We start from the raw sequence: 7,269 nt of genomic DNA on the forward strand, positions 1-7,269 counted from the left end.
TCTTCGCTAACCCCATAATTCCAATGCAGCAAGTCTTTTCCGGCTTCCTTGCTCGTCGTCCAATTTTCTCATGTGTATGAGATGATTGAAAATGCCATGACTTAGGTCAGGAACTCCCTAGTCCTAAAAGTCATGTCCTTCAACACCTGGAGTCAATCTTGTGTAGCAGATTTGCTCAATGCCATACATTGTTTGCTTTCTTGACTTTGAGCATCGACTATGGATTCAAGCAAAACGAAAACTTTGATCGCTTTAATCTCTCCATAATGTTGTCTGCTGGTCCCATTGTGAGGACGTCTGTTTTCTTTAGATTTAGTTGCAATCCATTGTGAAGTCTGCAGGCTTTGATTTTCACCAGTAAGTGCCTTGGTTTTTCAGCAAGCCAGATTGTGTCGTCTGTATACAGCAGGCTGTTAATAAGCCTTCCTCCCATCCTGATTCCTCATTCTTCGTCAAATAGTCCAGTTTCTATGGTCGTTTGGGCAGCATACAAATTGAATCCGTATGGTGGAAGGATACAACTCTGACACACACACTTTTCCTGATCTTAAACCACAGCCATTCCATTTGAACAACTGCCTCTTGGTCCTTATACAGGTTCCCCAAGAGCACAATTAAGAGCTCCGGAATTCACATGATTTTCAATGCTATCCATAGTTTGTTACAATCCACACAGTCTAATGCTTTTGTATCATCAATAAAACACAAGCAAATGCCTTTCTGGTCTTCTCTGATTTCAGCGAAAATCCATCAGATGTCAGCAATGATATCCTTCATGCCATGGCCTCTTCCTGAATTTCTGGCAGGTCCCTGTCTAGGTACTGCTGCAGCTATTTTCCTAAAAATGATCTTCAGCAAAATTGTACTTGCATGTGATATTCTTGGTACTGTTTGATAATTTCCACATTCTGTTGGGTCACCTTTCTTTGGAATGGCCACTGTGGTAGTTCAATAATTTCATGTCATCTTGATATATAAAAGTGTCGAGATGGAATCTAGGCTGTCAATCAGGTCACAGCCTGATGGTACCTCATTGTGGGCGTGGCCTTCTCATAAGGAGGGCCCTGGGAACCTCCTTCTCTCTCTCTGCCTTCATCTTCCTGCTGACTGACCCTGATGGCAGCCAGAACCCTGGAGGTGCATCCACAGCCACTGGATCCACAAGACTTCACACCCACCAGTCTCTGATATTCCTTCATTCTGTATCATTGCTTGTGATTGTGTGAGCCTGAAGAGGGACTTATGGACTAGTGTCAGACTTATGGACTTGAGTTTGACTGGGCTGGGATGTTTTCCTGGTAAATAAAACTTCTTGATGTAAAGCTCTTGCTTACACTTATTTGAGTGTCACTGGATTTGTTTCTCTAGTCAACCCGACCCAACACAGGCGCAAATTGGATCTATCCCAGTCAGTTGGTCAGTTAGCTGTCTTCAGAATGCCCAAACAATTTTCACTAGTATTCTGTCAGTGCCGGGAGCCTTGTTTTTCACTAGTGCCTTTGGTGTAACTTGAAGTTCTTCCTTCAAAACCATTGTTCTTAAGCAGATGTTACTTCTTGAAATGGTTGAACATGCAACCATTCTTTTTGGTACCGTAATTGTATTTCATCCATCTTCTCTTGATGTTTTCTGCATGGCTCAATATTTTGCCCATGGAAACCTTCCATGTTTCAATTCGTGGCTTAATTTTGTTCTTCAATTAGTTCAACTTGAATTTGCTGAGTGTTCTTTTTTGATTTTCTAAATCCAGGTCTTCGCAGATTTCACAACAATACTCTTCCTTTGTCTTCGGTAGTTTAGTTTAATTACTAAAGAATTTTGACCTTGAGCATTGTGCTATTTAAAAAACTATCTATAGGGAATCAAATTCACAACTACAAATGGAAAGATTAGATAGGAGACACAATGGGGGCATTGATTCATGTCATGGAATTGTCCATGTAGAAAAGGAATTGGTTAAAAATAAATAAAAAGGAACTGGAGATGGTATGTGTTCTGATGTGTATATTCCTAACAAAAATAAACACCAAAGAAATAGATTTTATTTCAAGTGCCAAAAGTTAGTTCACAAATGCTCATTTTAAATTTGTATACTTATCAGGTACTGATATATTAATGTAAACTATATCAATAAATATCACATAACAGATACACACACACAGCCCTATGAAGCATGATTCTTCTCAGACACAAATAGATCTTCTTGAGACCTGAGGAAAAACTGTAAGTCAAGAATGAGAGCGGTGTTACTGAGGGTGGAAGAGAGGTGAAATAGAAACGTGAGTTGCACAGCCAATGTGTAGTCAGTTGGAAGCCCAACTAATATTCCCTCCTCTAGCAGAACAGCAGAACTAACTATAAAATAATCGTGGAAACATTCATGCTGGGATGAAGAGATCAATGGTGGTTGTACAAGCAGTAGCTTCCCTTCTTGGGATTTGGGGTCGGACTGACTGGACTCCGTTGCTCACATATATATTGGTGGAGTAGGGGCTAGACTTCCTTTTTGAGAATTTTAGGGGTGACTGGGTAGAAAACAGCAAAATTGGGGGCATTGTTTTTCTCTCTTAGATATTAGTGAAGCAGCAAGTTTACATATGGATGAGAGGTATGGGGTTCTAATGAAAAGCCTAGAATTTTGAATTAAGGATAGAGAAAGGCAAGAAGTGGTATCATAGCCTAAATCTCATTCTTATGACAACCTCTTTTCTAACCTTAATCTGCCAATTAGGGTGGCAAAGACGTGCCACATAAAAATTAGGGCAAGGTCTTTCCTCTCCCTCTTAAATGTACATTGAGAGTTACACACCACGTCATGCCCAATGAAGCATCGCAACATCCTAGGAAGATCCTGTGTGTATGTGCTCACGAACACATTCAATTGCATGTCCTTGTTCCCTCAGATTAGCCTTATGGTAAAGTTAACTCATGCCAGCTCCAAAGGCTATGGGGCAACCATGGTCCATTGTTGAGCAAAAGGGATAAAGATCCGCTGCCAATTGCAACCGGGGAGAAGGTTCAGGCCTATTCCACAAAGCTAAGAGTGGCACCAGAATGTCTACCACCTTCACCCAGGTCAAGGCAGCTAATAGCAAGGATTGATAAGCAGGGATCTATAAAACGTTAAAGCCTCCTCTCTGCTCCTGTCCCAGAAGAGTGAAATTCATTTGTGTACGACAGACACGATACAGTGTATTTGAGTGCCAGTGTGGGCCTCCATTGACAAGTGGTTACTGAGCACCCACTGTGTTGAGGAAAGATACAGATGAACCAGAGAGACAAAATTCCCATCTCAGTCAAGAACCTGCCCCCTCTCAACTGAGTGCTTTTATGTCATTGTCCAAGACAGATAAAGGAACAGCCTTACAACTAGATTTCAGAATGATAGAATTCTATTTGCTGCATAATTATTGACACCCAAGAGATTCTCAGCCTACCAAGAGCTGGTTATACATTTCATAATTTCTACTCTGCAAATTCTCCTCTCTTTAAATTTCAAGTCCTAATTGACTAGCCAGGATTCATGACCTAACTTGCCAGCTTAAAATTACTTGATGGCCCCTTCTTTAGTGCAGTCAAAAGGCTCTTTGTAGGTTAGTCAAGTCAGACATTATCGAGTGGCCTCTATACTTAAGAACTTACCTAAGTAGCCTGTTCTTTTGCACACCAGCCTCTCCAAAGAGTTTAGGTTACCCTAGTGGAGTAATACACACAGTTCAACCCTGGCTACTTTCTTTATGTTCCCTTTTCCAGAATGGCTGGTTTCTTTAGAGGCTGCTATATGGGAATGAATCCCAGGCTAGCGATGAACTGCTTGAAGTTGAGATCACAAAATAATATGGAATAAACCAGGGCTCAGGTCACCTGAAGAGAAGACCAATGTCTGGGCACTGGAGCACATGGTACATACCAACTTCCTGATATTATAACCAAATGGCAAAAATAGGCAGTCAGTCATAAAGTCCTACTCATTAATTCTCATAACTACCTTAGAACTCTGTACCAGAGTTTTAGAACAAAAACACTCAGAGGATGGAATAGAGAAACAAAAATGATTGTCAAACTTCAGTTTTCAGCCTGGTCCACAGCCCCCTGTACGACTGCAGGTTACTGGTAATGAGACTGTATTCTAGCAGCAGTCCCAGGGTGCCGCTCCAAAGGCACAGAGTAAATGCTGTTGACAAAACTTCTAAGTGCTCTAATGAGCAGAGTTTGAGAGATGAATAATTCCTTAACAGAGTATGATACACACGCTAAAGGTGGAGGGCATGTTTAATCTGGTAATCACTTATAGAAAATCTAGGTAATTTATCTGGAAATGACCCCATTACCCAAGAACAAACCCAATTACTCACAATGTGCCATCCTGGGCAGTGCTCAAGGGACTAGCTTACCCGGCACATCCACCTTCGATTGACAAACTCGCCTTCTCCCACCCCCCTCCGCCTGCCACCAGTCATTTGCCATCAAAAGAGTGGCATGGGAGTGGTTGATGGCGTTATCTAAGAGGTAGCATGAAAGAAGAAGTACCCTGAGTTTTGGCATCATTCCATCATAGTGTTCTGCTTTGATCTGTCCCTGAAACTAGAGATAGGCTCTGGGGAACTTAGAATCAGAAAATATTATTGTTAGGTGCTGTCAAGTTGATTCTGAGGAACAGCAACCCTATGGAAGAAATGACGCCAGGTCCTTCACCACCCCCACAGTGTTACTTATATTTGAGTCCACTGATGCAGCAACTGTGTCAATCCCTCGTACCGAGACTCTTCCGCCTTTTCACTGCCCCTCCACTTTATCAAGCATGATAGCTTTTTCCAGGCACTGGTCTCTCATGGTCACATGTCCAAAGTACATGAAATGAAGTCTTGCCATCCTTGCTTCGAAGGAACAGTTTGGCTGTGCTTCTTCTAAGACCGATGTGTTTGTTCTTTTGGGAGTCTGTGACGCCTGTAATATTCTTGGCCGGTACCATAATTCAAATGCATCAAGTCTTCCTTATTCAATTTCTGACTTTCACATGCATATGAGGCATCTGGGAATACCATGGCCTATTTCCTCTGATCATTTTCCTGCCACTAGTACCTGACCCACATACAGTCTCAACAGATGTCCAGATCTGGAAAACCTGTTATTTCTGAGACAAACTGACCAAAGTGACACGATTGTGTTGACTGCTGAATGGCCTGCCTCCTTTCCCCTCCCTTCTCAGAAAACCCCGCTAATGATTGATTTTAGTATGTGCTTTTATGTTTCCAAGAACAGGACATTGCTATTAATCTCATTATTCTTCAATATTGTTCCTTTTGTTGATGTAATCTAAATGTTGATTAATTTTGTTATTCTTTAATTTTGTTCCTTTCGATGTTGTATCCAGGATGTTGTCATTCTTACTTTGGTTTTTGTAACAGATGTACTCTGCTGTGATCTAAAAAATGTTACCTGCTCACTCTGTAGGAAAGTCCCTGATAGATGGGTTTTCGCCTATATAAGCTGGCCATTAGCACCTTTAGATCCTTGCAGTCCGGTTAACCGAATAAAGACTCCTAAATTTCAAGACATTGTAGTGGCTGTCATTTATCTGAATCCGCAGCGCTTCCCAGGACTCATTCATGGTTGTACCAAGGACTTTCCCAGAAGGGCTCTTGCAAAGTGTCAGGGAAGCTGAAGTCAAACTATAACACTAAATTCAGTTTATCTTCTCTTGTGAGCCTACATCCAAGAGAGCATTGTCCTCTCTTCATACTTCTATTTGTGTTTGCAGCTATTCAGTTTTTGCTGTAATCACCTTTGACAGTCATCTATATGTGGTGGTGGGTGGGCCGTGAGTTAATTCCAACTTGTAAACCTCCTTTAGAACAGACTAGAATGATTCACATTTCTGAGGCTGTGAATCTTTACGATAGCAGATTGCCAGGTGTTTTCTCTCACATTACAGTTGGGAGGCTGGGACTGTCGAGCAAGGAGCCCTTGTGCCACCAGGGCGCCTTCATCTGTATGCAAATCATTGTTAGGATGAATATTTAGAGAATAAGGATCTGATGCCCTACTAGGTCTTCAAGAGCCCTGGTGATGCAGTGGGCTACATACTAAGCTGCTCATCACAAGGTTGGTGTTTTAAACCCACAAGTTGATGATGCTGTCTGCCTCCATAAAGATTTAGAGTATCAAAAAAATGTGTCAGAAACTCCAAGGGGTAGTTCTATCAAGATATTAGCATTGACAATTAATAATCATTTAGGTCCTTGTAGAATCTCAAGACATTAGTCCTTTAAGGTTTCGAAGATTAGATTAACAAGAAATACTAAGGTCTTTACTTCCTTAAAAGCTCCAGACTCACTGCCATAGTTGATTCCGACTCATAGTGACCCCACTAGGACAGGATAGGACTGCCCCTGTGGGTGTCCAAGACTAACTCTTTCTGGAAGTAGAGAGCCGCGTCTTGCTCCCTGGGAACATCCAGTTTTAAACTGCTGACCTTGTCCTTAGCAGCCCAACATGGACCCACTACATCATCAGAGCTCATAAGGGGTTCACTTCGTACCCCCAAAGCCACTCCCTTTTGAAACATGTAACTTTCATGAGGTCTGAACAATTTAGATCACAAACTAAGGCTCAAAATGTTTAAGGATGGACTAAGATATTTCATTGATCCCACAAGGTCCCGTCCCCCCGCCCCCCAAGAAACAGATGAACCACATGAAAGGGGATAATTGGGGAGAGCTTAATGAAGATAGCAATTACAAGGGGTGGGCAGAATTAAGGGAAATCAAGTCCAGGTGATGAAATACCTCAGTAATATCCAATAGATTTTTCTGCAATGACGAACGTGTTCTACATCTATATTAATACAGTAGTCACTTGTGAGCACTTGAACTATGCTTAGTATGACTAAGCCGCTTAATTTCAATTAATCATAGTTAAGTAGCCTCATATGGCTAATGGCTACTGTGTTGGGCAGTGCAGCTCAAGTCCAGAAAAGAGCCACAGATTACAGCCACTGCCAGCTTGCAGACTGGCAGGGAAAGAGGTAAGAAAAATACTGATTCACTCTTCCTGTCCTCCCATTTCCCTTGGTGTTTCCACTGAACTCAACCAGAAACTAATAGTGCTTGTTGAAGAAGTCAACCATTTGGGGCACAGAATGTTAAAGATGGAGAATGGACCCTGAGCAAAAGATTACACTGTGCATAAAATGAAGCAGCAGATGTTTGGTTTATTGACACTCAAAACTCTAAATAAATGTAAAATCAGGGACAAAATGGGTCAAAA

This window comes from Tenrec ecaudatus, chromosome 14, assembly GCF_050624435.1.
Source record: "Tenrec ecaudatus isolate mTenEca1 chromosome 14, mTenEca1.hap1, whole genome shotgun sequence".
NCBI classification, from domain to species: domain Eukaryota; kingdom Metazoa; phylum Chordata; class Mammalia; order Afrosoricida; family Tenrecidae; genus Tenrec; species Tenrec ecaudatus.